This window comes from Salvelinus sp. IW2-2015, unplaced genomic scaffold (assembly GCF_002910315.2).
Source record: "Salvelinus sp. IW2-2015 unplaced genomic scaffold, ASM291031v2 Un_scaffold1045, whole genome shotgun sequence".
Lineage (NCBI taxonomy): Eukaryota > Metazoa > Chordata > Actinopteri > Salmoniformes > Salmonidae > Salvelinus > Salvelinus sp. IW2-2015.
In genome coordinates, this window is record NW_019942700.1 from 105,633 (window position 1) to 122,160 (window position 16,528).

Consider the following 16,528-nt stretch of genomic DNA (forward strand, 5'->3'; position numbering starts at 1 on the left):
ATTAGCTTCATTATTAGCAGCAATATTGTCTAAATGACCCTAAATTAAATTTGTATTAAGCAAGGCCTGTATGTGTTTCCCAAAGTCGGTCCTGGTAATTTGAATCAGCTGTGTAGTGCTAGAGCAAAAAACAAGACCTGCACTATACTATGTACAAAATAAATATAAACATTACATTGGTATGTGCAAGAAATACAGTTTATAATCTAGTTCAGTCTATAATCTTGATCAGTCTATATTCTAGTTCAGTCTACTATAACCTAGTTCAGTCTATAATCTAGTTCAGTCTATAACCTAGTATAGTCTATAATCTAGTTCAGTCTATAACCTAGTATAGTCTATATTCTAGTTCAGTCTATAATCTAGTTCAGTCTATAACCTAGTATAGTCTATAATCTAGATCAGTCTATAACCTAGTATAGTCTATATTCTAGTTCAGTCATAACCTAGTTCAGTCTATAATCTAGTTCAGTCTATAACCTAGTATAGTCTATATTCTAGTTCAGTCTATAATCAGTTCAGTCTATAACCTAGTATAGTCTATAATCTAGTTCAGTCTATAATCTAGTTCAGTCTATAAACCTAGTATAGTCTATTTCTAGTTCAGTCTATAACCTAGTTCAGTCTATAATCTAGTTCAGTCTATAACCTAGTATAGTCTATATTCAGTTCAGGTCTATAACCTAGTTCAGTCTATAACCTAGTTCAGTCTACTATAACCTAGTTCAGTCTACTATAACCTAGTTCAGTCTACTAAACCTAGTTCAGTCTACTATAACCTAGTTCAGTCTACTATAACTAGTTCAGTCTACTATTACTACTAACCTAGTTCAGTCTACTATAACCTAGTTCAGTCTACTATAACCTAGTCAGTCTACTATAATCTAGTTCAGTCTACTATAATCTAGTTCAGTCTACTATAATCTAGTTCAGTCTACTATAATCTATTCAGTCTACTATAATCTAGTTCAGTCTAATTTAGTTTCAGTCTACAATCTAGATCAGTTTATATTCTAGTTCAGTCTATATTCTAGATCAGTCTATAAACTTTATAATAATGAACCATAGCGTGTAGGCCAAGTACTCCCTGGCAGATAAAATTCAAGCAGCGTAAACAGAGGGGGGAGGGGGGGTAGCCATCACCAGGAAAAATATATAATTAGTTTATTTCAACAATCATTTTGGATACAGATTTCAAAATCATCCTTCCTCCAAAGGACCCTTCTATGGATTTCATTTCAGAAAAGATAAAAAATCGTAAATATCTATGGGTCAATCTCGTATAGAATTGCCCACTTACCGGATCTAGCAGTAGTGAAGCCCGTGACAGGATTGTGGTGCTCCCTCCGATCTCAGCTCCGCAGTCCACACAACGGCTCGTCTCCATGGGCTTGCCACACTGAGGTGGGGGTTAGAGAGGAGAGCAGGTGGGACATGATTGAAGGAAATGTAACTAGAGTCATGACAGGCCACACTTCTTAACCCAGAATCAACAGAATTCTACATACCTCACCAATGGCGCAAGGGTGACCATTCGGACAATCTGTGGGGTGTAGAAGTGAACACAATGACGGATCATTTTTAGCAAGGAAAAATAAGGGGGGGGGGGGGCTCTTCATGGGTTCATGGAACAAAAAAACCGCACAAAAAACTAGAATGCATAAAAGGTTTAATGAATAACAAAATCTATGATGCCTGAAGAAGCAAGCAGAAACTCCATAGTCATTTTGTTACTCTGTTTCTCTGGGACTTTTGAGTTTTGTAACATGCATTTACCCATTATAACTTTTTGCATTCTAGTTATAGCTGTTACTTGTTTATTTTTTATTTTTTTAATTGACTGAAACAATACTTACTGTACCACGTCATCCCTCTAATGGCTTGGCGTACAACTGCAAGCATATCCTCTGGCATGGTGGGTATGAAGGCTCTCTGTTATTAAAAGTAATACATATATTTAATTGAGTGATTTATGCTGAAGAACAATAGGTTCACTGCTGACTGTAGGGAGCAGACGGGGGGGGGAGCACACCTGCATGTTAGCAGGGAAAAGCGCCAGCTGCTGGAGGGGTATCAGTAAGCCCTGGTTCTCACAGAGCAGCACTGCAGACAAGTGGATGGCCAGCTCCACCACCACCCACTGGGCACCAGAGGCCCCATTCTGGACAGTCAGGGGACCCAGCCGGTTGGCTACCAGGTCCAGGGCGAATTCCTTCACATTTTGGCTTGCAAGAACCGTTGAGGCCTGGATGAAATCCACCAGTGCTTGACAAAACTAGGAAATAAACCGGAACGTTAAAAGATGCTGTATGTAGAGACAAGCCGTATATGAGATGAACTTTGCTACAGTATTATCTCCATGGGCTCTTCTTACCTCCGAGTTAGGACGAAGGTTGGGATTGGCTGCTCTATAGAGACAGGTGACTTCTCTGAACAGAGCCAAAAGCAGGTACATTGCCCTCTTATTTTTTGGACACGAAGAACCCTACACACATACCGGACCAAATAAATAATGCTTATGCTTTGTAAAAAGAATAGAAAAATTATTCAGACACGTAAAATCACTGACTTCAATTTGCTATCTCTTATGAGCCTTTCAATACCTTACAAGCACGATCTATTTCCTTAATTTTGCCCTCCAGTATTGCTTTGGCAACCACATCTCGGATAGTCTTGTAGTCCCCTCCACACACAAGATACTGGTCAATCTGGCTGCCATCTTGATTCTGAAGGACAGTGAAATGAATGTGGGTGATGAGTGTGGATGAGATGAGTCCCCCCCACCATTTTAAAATTGTATTTATATATTTTATTTAACCTTTATTTAAAGCACAGAAAACCTGGAAAAGCTTTCTGGAAATTCAATAATTTAATTACACATGAACAATGTGTTATATAATCAAATGAATTGAGTGCTACATACAAGGTTTATCAAATAAAATCAAATGTATTTATATAGCCCTTCTTACATCAGCTGATGTCACAAAGTGCTGTACAGAAACCCAGCCTAAAACCCCTAAACAGCAAGCAATGCAGGTGTAGAAGCACGTAGAAGTTTATCTTCTTATAGGTAGATCGTTTATATTGTCACATACACCGGAGAGGTGAGGTGACGTGTGTTCTCTTACAGGGTCAGCCATAGTAGTACGGCGCCCCTGAATACAAACCAGTACCTTCTGCAGGACCTCGTGTGGGAACAGCCACTGCATATCTGCCACTGTCAGGAAGTGTTGGACATACTCCACTCCGTGCTGGTTGCAGATCTTACGGATCAGGTAGACCCGATACCAGTCATTCCCACTGCGCTGACACAGTTCTCCCACGCGGGTCAGGAATTCTCTCTCTGTTGGACCATATTAAGGAGAAAAAAAAAAGGGGGGGGAAAAAGTGCAACTTACTTGAAAATATATGCACATTTTACCCAATGCCTGAATGAAAATACTATATAAACCAGATCAATGATACCCAATGCCTGAATGAAAATACTATATAAACCAGATCAATGATACCCAATGCCTGAATGAAATACTATATGAATCAGATCAATGATACCGATGCCTGAATGAAAATACTATATGAACCAGATCAATGATACCAAATGCCTGAATGAAAATACTATATGAATCAGATCATGATACCGAATGCCTGAATGAAAATACTATATGAACCAGATCAATGATACCAAATGCCTGAATGAAAATAACTATATAAACCAGGTCAATGATGCCAATGCCTGAATGAAAATACAATATGAACCAGATAATGATGTAAATCCTCACTGTTTGCATAGATCACCAAGTACCAGCCAACCTCTCATGATTAAATTGTTAATACCTTCTGTCATGTGAAATTTCACACAGATTGGGTAGAGCATGTGATTGCATCAGATGCACTTACAGTATAGACCGTTTTTTACTTAATCTAGATAGGGTTGCATAACCCTATATTCCAAGGATTTTAGAAATAAGTAGGTAATTACCAGGTCATTTTGGTAAATCTATGGAAACCGTAGGAATTTCTACTTAAGTTATTTTAGACGTTTATCTGTGTGCCACCTTTATCTATGAGTGACACGTAGACAAGGGCTCATCAAGGGACAGATCATAAAATAAGTTCACGTTCGTGCAGGTTGAGACAAAAAGGTACCATGGGCAGCATGGTATGTCATTGATTGTGGCGGCAGGTAGCCTAGTGGTTAGAGGGGGGAGGCAGGTAGCCTAGTGGTTAGAGGGGGGAGGCAGGTAGCCTAGTGGTTAGAGCGTAGAGGTGGCAGGTAGCCTAGTGGTTAGAGGGGGAGGCAGGTAGCCTAGTGGTTAGAGGGGGGAGGCAGGTAGCCTAGTGGTTAGAGCGTAGAGGTGGCAGGTAGCCTAGTGGTTAGAGTGTAGAGGTGGCAGGTAGCCTAGTGGTTAGAGGGGGAGGCAGGTAGCTAGTGGTTTAGAGTGTAGAGGTGGCAGGTAGCCTAGTGGTTAGAGGGGGGAGGCAGGTAGCCTAGTGGTTAGAGTGTAGAGGTGGCAGGTAGCCTAGTGGTTAGAGTGTAGAGGTGGCAGGTAGCCTAGTGGTTAGAGCGTTGGGCCAGTAACCGAAAGGTTGCTGGATCGTATCCCCGAGCTGACAAGGTAAAAATATGTTGTTCTGCCCCATGAACAAGGCAGTTAACCCAGTGTTCCTAGGCCGTCATTGTAAATAATAATTTGTTCTTAATTAACTGACTTGCCTAGTTAAATTAAGGTAAAATATATATTTTAAATTGATACTGTAGACAGTAATATATGTATACATTAATAAACAAGTGTAGACATTAAACCTGGAGACAATAAATAACTTTTGGAATAACTGGTTACAAAAACAAAACTACTATATACACAGTATTTGTTATTAATCGCTATGGTCATGTATCATTTTGGGCAAAAATTTAATTAAGTACCTGTGGCACCCAACCGTTGTTTGTCTACCAACAGATTCCCAGCCATATCCAGACACATGCGTATCCTGGCCACCTGCTGGAAGCACTCTATAGTGGCCATCTGTCTAGATGCAGCGCCTGAGCGCAGGAAGTCACTCAGGAAGGCGCTCTCATTCTGTAGACACTCCTGCTGCGACACCGTTGTGCAACACTGCATCTTCTCATGCATGGAGTCCTGGAGGAACAATGGGGATATCAGATGATATCAGTAAAATAAATCCGATTATGCCACTATGGGTGACGTTATTCCAGACCCTCGATGAGCTAAAAAACCTGAGCAATGACGGGTATGGTATTTTCAGTTAATATACGCAATTTAACAGACACTTTTATCCAAAGTGTATACATTTCTATTAATCTATTAATGCCCCAAAAGGAATCAAAATTGTAAAAGACTCCGGCCACCCGAGTCATGGACTGTTCTCTCTGCTAGCGCACAGCAAGCGGTACCGGAGCACCAAGTTTAGGACCAAAAGGCTTATTAACAGCTTCTACCCCCAAGCCATAAGACTCCTGAACAGCTAATCAAAGGGCTACTCTACTACCTACAGTTGAAGTCGGAAGTTCACAAACACCTTAGCCAAATACAGTTGAAGTCGGAAGTTTACATATGTAACGGATGTGAAATGGCTAGCTAGTTAGCGGTGGTGCGCGCTAATAGCGTTTCAATCGGTTACGTCACTCGGTTTGAGACCTTGAAGTAGTGGTTCCCCTTGCTCTGCAAGAGCCGCGGCCTTTGTGGAGCGATGGGTAACGATGCTTCGTGGGTGACTGTTGTTGATGTGTGCAGAGGGTACCTGGTTCGCGCCCGGGGCGAGGGGACATACGTAAAGTTAAACTGTTACATTGATGCTGTTGACCCGGATCACTGGTTGCTGCGGAAAAGGAGGAGGTTGAAAGGGGTGTGAGGGTAACGGATGTGAAATGGCTAGCTAGTTAGCGGTGGTGCGCGCTAATAGCGTTTCAAATCGGTTACGTCACTCGCTTTGAGACCTTGAAGTAGTGGTTCCCCTTGCCCTGCAAGAGCCGCGGCCTTTGTGGAGCGATGGGTAACGATGCTTCGTGGGTGACTGTTGTTGATGTGTGCAGAGGGTCCCTGGTTCGCACGAGGGGACGGACTAAAGTTAAACTGTTACACATACACCTGAGCCAAATACATTTAAACTCAGTTTTTCACAATTCCTGACATTTAATCCTGGTAAAATTTCCCTGTCTTAGGTCAGTTAGGATCACCACTTTAATTTAAGAATGTGAAATGTCAGAATAATAGTAGAGAATTATTTATTTCAGATTTTATTTCTTTCATCACATTCCCAGTGGGTCAGACGTTTACAGTCGTGGCCAAAAGTTTTGAGAATGACACAAATATTAATTTCCACAAAGTTCACTGCTTCAGTGTCTTTAGATATTTTGTCAGATGTTACTATGGAATACTGAAGTATAATTACAAGCATTTCATAAGCGTCAAAGGCTTTTATTGACAATTACATGAAGTTGATGCAAAGAGTCAATATTTGCAGTGTTGACCCTTCTTTTTCAAGACCTCTGCAATCCGCCCTGGCATGCTGTCAAATTAACTTCTGGGCCACATCCTGACTGATGGCCGCCCATTCTTGCATAATCAATGCTTGGTGTTTGTCAGAACTTATGGGTTTATGTTTGGCCACCCGCCTCTTGAGGATTGACCACAAGTTCTCAATGGGATTAAGGTCTGGGGAGTTTCCTGGCCATGGACCCAAAAGATCTATGTTTTGTTCCACAAGCCACTTAGTTATCACTTTTGCCTTAAGGCAAGGTGCTCCATCATGCTGGAAAAGGCATTGTTCGTCACCAAACTGTTCCTGGATGGTTGGGAGTAGTTGCTCTCGGAGGATGTGTTGCTACCATTCTTTATTCATGGCTGTGTTCTTTGGCAAAATTGTGAGTGAGCCCACTCCCTTGGCTGAGAAGCAACCCCACACATGAATGGTCTCAGGATGCTTTACTGTTGGCATGACACAGGACTGATGGTAGCGCTCACTTTGTCTTCTCTGGACAAGCTTTTTTCTGGATGCTCCAAACAATCGGAAAGGGGATTCAGAGAAAATTACTTTACCCCCGTCCACAGCAGTCAAATCCCTGTACCTTTTGCAGAATATCAGTCTGTCCCTGATGTTTTTCCTGGAGAGAAGTGGCTTCTTTGCTGCCCATCTTGACACCAGGCAATCCTCCAAAAGTCTTCGCCTCACTGTGCGTGCAGATGCACTCACACCTGCCTGCTGCCATTCCTGAGCAAGCTCTGTACTGGTGGTGCCCCGATCCCACAGCTGAATCAACTTTAGGAGACAGTCCTGGCGCTTGCTGGACTTTCTTGGGCGCCCCGAAGCCTACTTCACAACAATTGAACCGCTCTCCTTGAAGTTCTTGATGATCCGATAAATGGTTGATTTAGGTGCAATCTTACTGGCAGCAATATCCTTGCCTGTGAAGCCCTTTTTGTGCAAATCAATGATGACGGCACGTGTTTCCTTGCAGGTAACCGTGGTTGACAGAGGAAGAACAATGATTCCAAGCACCACCTTCCTTTTGAAGCTTCCAGTCTGTTAATCGAACTCAATCAGCATGACAGAGTGATCTCCAGCCTTGTCCTCGTCAACACTCACACCTGTGTTAACGAGAGAATCACTGACATGATGTCAGCTGGTCCTTTTGTGACAGGGCTGAAATGCAGTGGAAATGTTTTTGGGGGATTCAGTTCATTTGCATGGCAAAGAGGGACTTTGCAATTAATTTCAATTCATCTGATCACTCTTCATAACATTCTGGAGTATATGCAAATTGCCATCATACAAACTGAGGCAGCAGACTTTGTGAAAATTGATATTTGTGTCATTCTCAAAACTTTTGGCCACAACTGTACATACACTCAATTAGTATTTGGTAGCATTGCCTTCAAATAGTTTAACTTGGGTCACACGTTTTGGGTAGCCTTCCACAAGCTTCCCACAATAAGTTGGGTGAATTTTGGCCCATTCCTCCTGACAGACGTGGTGTAACTCAGTCAGGTTTGTAGGCCTCCTTGCTCGCACATGCTTTTTCAAATCTGCCCACAAATTTCTATAGGATTGAGGTCAGGTCTTTGTGATGGCCACTCAATACCTTACCTTTGTTGTCCTTAAGCCATTTTGCCACAACTTTGGAAGTATGCTTGTGGTCATTGTCCATTTGGAGACCCATTTGCGACCAAGCTTTAACTTCTTGACTGATGTCTTGAGATGTTGCTTCAATATATCCACATCATTTTCCCTCCTCATGAAGCCATCTATTTTGTGAAATGCACCAGTCCCTCCTGCAGCAAAGCACCCCCACAACATGATGCTGCCACCCCCGTGCTTCACGGTTGGGATGGTGCTCTTAGGCTTGCAAGCCTCCCCCTTTTTCCTCCAAACATATCGATGGTCATTATGGCCAAACAGTTCTATTTTTGTTTCATCAGATCAGAGGACATTTCTCCAAAAAGTACAATCTTTGTCCCCATGTGTAGTTGCAAACCGTAGTCTGTCTTTTTAATGGCGATTTTGGAGCAGTGGCTTCTTCCTTGCTGAGCGGCCTTTCAGGTTATGTCGATATAAGACTCGTTTTACTGTGTATATAGATACTTTTATACCCGTTTCCTCCAGCATCTTCACAAGGTCCTTTGCTGTTGTTCTGTGATTGATTTTCACACCAAAGTACATTCATCTCTAGGAGACAGAACGCGTCTCCATCCTGAGCGGTATGACGGCTGCGTGGTCCCATGGTGTTTATACTTGCGTACTATTGTTTGTACAGATGAACGTGGTACCTTCAGGTGTTTGGAAATTGCTCCCAAGGATGAACCAGACTTGGAGGTCTACATTTTTTTTCTGAGGTCTTGGCTGATTTCTTTTGATTTTCCTATGATGTCAAGCAAAGAGGCACTGAGTTTGAAGGTAGGCCTTGAAATACATCCACAGGTACACCTCCAATTGACTCAGGCTTATTGACATACTTTATCAGAAGCTTCTAAAGCCATGACATCATTTTCTGGAATTTTCCAAGCTGTTTAAAGGCACAGTCAACTTAGTGTATGTAAACTTCTGATCCACTGGAATTGTGATAAAGTGAATTAAAAGTGAAATAATCTGTCTGTAAACAATTGTTGGAAAAATGACTTGTGTCATGCACAAAGTAGATGTCCTAACAGACTTGTCAAAACTATAGTTCGTTAACAAGACATTTGTGGAGTGGTTGAAAAACGAGTTTTAATGACTCCAACCTAAGTGTATGTAAACTTCTGACTTTAACTGTACATACTGTATATAGAGAGGGGACTGACTAGGAGTCCTACATAGAGATACATATATATATCTTCTGTATACCACCCCTACCTTGTCACAACAACTGCTTGTCACTACACCTGTTGTATTCGGCACATGAGACAAATAACATTTTACTTGACTTCACTTTTTGCGAATGCACTTGAAGAAACTTTCAAAGTTCTTGAAATGTTCAGGATTGACTGACCTTCATGTCTTAAAATAATTATGGACTGTCATTTCTCTTTGCTTATTTGAGCAGTTTTTTTCCCCATAATATGGACTTTTACCAAATAGGCCTATCTTCTGTATACCATCCCTACCATGTCATAACACAACTGATTGGCTCAAACGCATTAAGAAGGAAAGAAATTCCACAAATGAACAAGGAACACCTGCTAATTGAAATGCTCGTAGTCGGCGTTTCAATTCATCCCAAAGGTGTTTCATGGGGTTGAGGTCAGGGCCATTGTTGCTCCTAGACGTTTCCACTTCACAATAACAGCACTTAAAGTTGACCGGGGCAGCTCTAGCAGGGAAAAATTTGATGAACTGACTTGTTGGAAAGGTGGCATCCTATGACGGTGCCACTTTGAAAGTCACTGAGCTCTTCAGTAAGGCCATTCTACAGCCAATGTTTGTCTCTGGAGATTGCATGGCTGTGTGCTCAATTTTATACACCTGTCAGCAACGGCTGTGGCTGAAATAGCCGAAACCACTAATTTGAAAGCAGTGGTGTAAAGTACTACTTAAGTTGTTTTTTGGGGTATCTGTACTTTACTATTTATATTTCTGACTACTTTTACTTCACTACATTCCTAAAGAAAATAAATGTTATTTTTACTCCTTACATTTTCCCTGACACCTAAAAGTACTAGTTAGATTTTGAATGCTTAGCAGGACAGAAATTGTCTAATTCACACACTTATCAAGAGAACATCCCTGGTCATCCCTAATGCCTCTGATCCGGCACACTCAATGAGCACAAATGCTTTGTTTTGTAAATTATGTTTGAGTGTTGACGTGTGCCCCTGGCTATTAGTAAATGTAAAAACATTTTTCGGGGCTGTCTCGTTTGCTTAATATAAGGAATTTGAAATGATTTATACTTTTGATACTTAAGTATATTTTAGCGATTACATTTACTTTTGATACTTAAGTACATTTAAAACCAAATACTTTTAGACTTTTACTCAAGTAGTATTTTACTAGGTGACTCAGTTTTACTTGAGTCATTTTCTTTTAAAGGTATCTTTACTTTTACTCAAGTATGACAATTGGGTACTTTTTCCACGACTGTTTGAAAGGGTGTCCTTTATGTATATATAGTGTACTATATTAAACTATATATACAGTATACATATATAAAACCAGGTGATAGCTATGATCCCTGATGTCACTTGTTAAATCCACTTCAAATCAGTGTAGATGAAGGGGAGGAGACAGTTTAAAGAAATATTTTTAAGCCTGGAGACAACTGAGACATGGATTGTGTATGTGTGCCATTCAGAGAGTGAATCGGCAAGACAAAATATGTAAGTGCCTTTAAACCGGTTATGGTAGTAGGTGCCAGGCGCACCGGTTTGAGAATGTCAAGAATTGCAACACTGCTGGGTTTTTCACACTCAACAGTTTCCCCGTGTGTATCAAGAATGGTCCACCACCCAAAGGACATCCAGCCAACTTGACACAACTGTGGGAAGCATTGGAGTCAACATGGGCCAGCATCCCTGGGGAATGCTTTCGACACCTTATAGAGTCCCATGCCCCGATGAACTGAGGCTGTTCTGAAGGCAAAAAGGGGTGCAGCTCAATGTTAGGAAGGTGTTGTTAATGTTTTGTCATTCAGTGTATACTATAGGAACACATACAGTAGCAGTCTGAGGATGTATATTTTCTTATTGGTTTTATCAGAGGGTCAGTTGACGTCATCTGGTCTTGGTAAATAACCTGACCAATCACAGAGATTGACTTGGTGGTTGTAAAAACTACTTTCTCATTTCCAGAGATCTGATTGGTCTCAAATCTATCCAATACGGAAGTAGTGTTTAACATTGCAGGAACCTCACCAATATGACTAAATTAAAATAGCCATATTTGTTTATATGCATTATCTGAATCTGTGGAATACCATTGCCCAAGAACTGCCACATATATACATTAGTTTGTTTTCTAAAATGACTTTGAGATTCTGAAAGTAATGAAAAGCTCTATATAAAATATTGTATTATTTATTTATTACCGTATTTAAACAACGCAGATGACCTGAATGTCACACCTTAGTTCCTTGTTTATGTCTCTATTTTGGTTTGGTCGGGGCGTGAGTTGGGGTGGGCATTCTATGTTTTGTATTTCTAGGTGTTTGGCCTGGTGTGGTTCTCAATCAGAGGCAGCTGTCAATCGTTGTCTCTGATTGAGAACCATACTTAGGTAGCCTTTTCCCACCTGTGTTTGTGGGTAGTTGTTTTCTGTGTTGTGTGTCTGCACCAGCCAGAACTGTTTCGGTCGTTCTCTTTATTATTTTTGTTATTTCAGTGTTCATTAAATATGGACACATACCACGCTGCACCTTGGTCCTCTCCTTCCAACTGCCGTTACACTGAAATGTCACGTTTAACACTGAAATGCTCCTCCAGATGTTTTATGTAGTTTTTGTTTTATTGACTTTCCTAATCGCAGAACGCAATTCATAATTAGCTGATGTGTATTATGCCATAATTCAATGATGCCCAAGCATCCTGGAAAAATGCTTAATTGAGAAATTATGATTTGCCCCAAAATTATATTGTGGTTTATTTTTTGCTCATTTTGAATTGATAACAATTATTGTAAGTAACTTCATTGTTACCCTGAATGATTTGATATAGAAATTAGACTGCTGTGCAGCCCCCTTTTACAGTGATTTTTAACAGTTGTTCCAAACAATCCACTGTTTGGGAACATGTGTCCTAATCAATGGCTCTAACATTTTAATCAACAGTGCATAATAATCTTCCCATTCACAATTAGATAAATGCTATTGCAAAGTTAAATGTGAAATTGTGTTCATACCTCCATGCAGTTTATGTATAAGGAATAAAGTTCAGTTTTTCTTGATTCCTCCAAGATATCACTCTTCTCAACTTGTGTCAGATGCTGCTGCAGGTGGCCTTTGACATCATCAAAGCTTCCAAGAAAAAACATACAAAAACAATTAAATAAAACATTTTTTTTTGGCAGATATCTTGATAAACTTTTAACCCCACGATATAAAGAGTAGACAACCAGCACCTCACCTGTACTTGAGCAGGAGTTTCAGCACTACTGACCAAACCACTGGACTTTTGTCCACATCAACACCAAAGGGAGAGATTGCTTTGGTTGGTCTGTGAAAAGGTCCTGGTAAAGAAAACGGTTGTAAGAAATACAAACTCACATTTCTATATCATGCTGATACAAGCTGTCAGACAACAGGAGGGTACCTCTGATATTGAGGGCAGACTGAGCCTCCACCATGAGTAAGTTCAGCAGGTGGAAGAGTAGGTGAAGCAGTTTGATGAATAACAACCAAACCGATCCAATGAACCACTGGATGTTGTCCACAGACTGATCAAAGCGAGAGCGCCTCTGAATCTGTCGATGTCCTGGCCGAGAGGGAAACAAAAACACACACAAACATCAGATTTGCAAAACACTGAAGGGACACAATGGCCTGTCCAAAAACAAAGCCCCATTGGCCTTCTGGGTTTGAAGATCTGATGGAATTTGTGGAACTTTTGCCATATTGTTTACACTTATCCCATTCTTTCAGATCCGAAAACACATAGAATTTAGGGGGCTTGTTTTTGCCTGGGACAATCCGTCAGCTGGAAGGAGGGTACCTCTGATGATAGGACTAGATTGAGCCTCCACTGTGAGGAAGGACAACAGGTGGAGGATGATGGCCGTACAGGGCGGAGAGTTGTCCTTGAAGCACACCGTAGAGACCAGGTCAATGAAGAAAGCACTGCACTTCTTCTTGAACCGCTTGGCATTCCTGCACAATAAAACAATGAAAAGACAGGGTTGTCCAAATTTCCATTTCACTTCAGGATAAACCGAAAGTACGTGTTGTGTGAAGAGTGACATTTAAAATGTTTTGAATTGGTACTTCAATTCTGAATGACCTTACTGATGTCACCAATAGCCCCTCACCCATTATCAATATATATCTGTGTTGCCAATAGCGACAGAGAATCTTGAAAATCAATTGAATTGATTCAACACGCGATTACTAAGATGTACTAAGAACATTCCACTCTCCCGTAGACTTCTGTCTAAATCTACCTTGTACAGTACACACAGGAAGTCATCTGACTGGTTGATTAATCATTGACTTTCAAGCTTCTCTGACGCTAGCACACAGTGGTTTGCATGGATATTAGAGTGATAATTGGCATTATGGTAATTACATTTAGAATTGTCAGTGGTAAAATCAAACAGTATTTGACAAGCTGAAACGTAACCTTAACGATTTAAATATAAACATGAGTTTCCCCACCATCTGTTTTCAACTGCTTCTTCTCTGCAGGCCTTAAGTATATTGAGCACTTCCTCAAACGCCTGCTTCATTTTAACGTCTGCATCCCTCTCCAGTACCTTGATTAATTAAAAAAAGAGTTAAAAATATATATATATATTTTTTAATGTTATGCAATTTCTCTACATTATATTAAATATAACAGAGAGGATGATAAGATGAATCTCACGTTGCACAACCGTCGTACGGATGCCAAAACGAAAGGCTTCAGCCTCTTGTCCACTTTCTCGACGCCCAGCAACAAGTGCTCCACAAATAGAGACAGGACAAAGATACGATTCCATCTGCTCCTACAGGAACCAGAAAACAACCACTCATGTAGTAGCAGCAACTAAGGAATCGTATGTACATGTACTGGAATGGGACTTTTTCCATATATGTAACAAGAGTTAACAGTTTCCTATATATTCATGTATGTAACAGTAGTTGACAGTTWCCTATATATTCATGTACAGAACAGTAGTTGACAGTTACCTATATATTCATGTACAGAACAGTAGTTAACAGTTACCTATATATATATTCATGTACAGAACAGTAGTTAACAGTTACCTATATATTCATGTACAGAACAGTAGTTGACAGTTACCTATATATTCATGTACAGAACAGTAGTTAACAGTTACCTATATATATATTCATGTACAGAACAGTAGTTAACAGTTACTTAGCTCGATAGTGTAAATGCAATAGAAGGCAGGTTTACATGTTTGTGTAAAGCATAACGTCCTATGGGATTAAATATAAATATATTAAATAATATAAATATTGTATTTCAAATGTATAGTAGGTCTGGCGTGTCATCCTCGCCGTCCATCCTGTTTGTAACGTGTAACAACGGGTATGATGTGTTGTTTGTGTCATTTATGTAAGGCGATGCCTAAGGATGCCGAAATTTACATCTTCGGATGGACAATTATTAATTCTTATTCTAATCCCGTTGAACTCACTGGACTCTGCAAACCATGGCCTTGCTTCTCTCCCCATAGTGTCTACGACTCTCCTCAGAGCAGACCAGCTCTATGGGTACCTGGAGTCTCTTGACCTGCCTGAGCCAGTGTAGCCGCTGGGCATCTGTGTCCAGAGCCTGGGGCTCCAGGTGTTCCACACAGGCCAAGGCTGCATACACGTCCAGGACCTGGCGAGCAGTGAGGAATAGAGGATAATGCTGAAAAACACCCTTTAGATAGAGTGAGGGATAGAGGATAATGCTGAAAAACACCCTTTAGATATAGCGACTGATAGAGGATAATTCTGAAAAACACTCTTTAGATAGAGTGAGGGATAGAGGATAATGCTGAAAAACACCCTTTAGATAGAGTGAGGGATAGAGGATAATCCTGTAAACCACCCTTTAGATAGAGTGAGGGATAGAGGATAATGCCAAACAACCTTTAGATAGTGAGGGATAGATGATAATGCTGAAAAACACCCTTTAGATATAATGAGTGATAGAGGATAATGCTGGAAAAACCCTTTAGATAGTGAGGGATAGAGGATAATGCTGAAAAAACACCCTTTAGATATACTTGTATAAACTCACAGCATCATGTACATTATTTGAGCAACTATTGACGTCCTTTATGCAAACAGTGACCGTTAACAATAAGAGTTGGCTAAGCAAAGAAACAGTCTTTCCCCCTCCCCCCCCTTACTTTCACCGTACTTGCATTAATATCAATTGGGGCTTTTTTTCCCTTTACATGAGAATGTAGTAGCCTAGTATATACTCACCAGCTCCATCCCCTCTCTGATGTGTGTGTTTGCCAGGAGGCCCTGACCCACTCGGGGGATGCTGATCATTCTGGACAAGTTCTGTAGGCGGTTCTTAAACTGGTTGTAGGCAGCATGGACCCAAGGCAGAGAGGCCACCTCCGTACACATAGCATCATGACCTAGTCGCAGCTCGTTCACACAACAGGTCAAGGCGCCACAAAGGAGCTGCATGGTTGCGTACGCGCACACACACACACACACACACACACACACACACACACACACACACAGATTTTCACACCCACACACACACCCACAACACACACCCACACACACACCCACACACACACCCACAAACACACACCCACACACACACCCACACACCACACACACACACCCACACACACACACCCACACACACACACCACACACACACACACACACACACACACACACACACACACACACACACACCTCAAGATATTACACATCCCTCTGACAACCTGGAATGAGCTTTGAAAAAATTATAGATATACAGTACCAGTCAAAAGTTTGGACACAACTCCTCATTCCAGTGTTTTTTTGTGTTGTTTGTTTTACAATTTTCTACATTGTAGAATAATAGTGAAGACATCAAAAGTATGAAATAAACACATATGGAATCATGTGTAGTAACCAAAAAAAGGGGTAAACAAATCAAAATATATTTTATATTTGAGATTCTTCAACGAGGCCACCCTTTGCCTTGATGACAGCTTTGCACACTCTTGGCATTCTCTCAACCAGCTTCATGACGTAGTCACCTGGAATGCATTTCAATTAACAGGTGTGCCTTGTTCAAAGTTAATTTGTGGAATTTCTTAATGCGTTTTAGCCAATCAGGTGTGTTGTGACAAGGTAGGGTGGAATACAGAAGATAGCCCCTATTTGGTAAAAGACCAAGTCCATATTATGGCAAGAACAGCTCAAATGAGC

The 16,528-nt window shown here is 40.9% G+C and overlaps 1 long non-coding RNA gene and 1 pseudogene across 1 annotated transcript; one reads left to right on the forward strand and one right to left on the reverse strand.

Annotated features, from left to right (window-relative positions):
* Positions 1-16,528, reverse strand: part of LOC112069536 (E3 ubiquitin-protein ligase rnf213-alpha-like) — a 96,510-nt pseudogene that overhangs the window by 29,517 nt on the left and 50,465 nt on the right.
* On the forward strand, positions 4,202-4,434 carry LOC139024117 (uncharacterized). Its single transcript, XR_011475359.1, has 3 exons — positions 4,202-4,223; positions 4,265-4,312; positions 4,386-4,434. It is a non-coding gene; the product is annotated as an uncharacterized lncRNA (long non-coding RNA).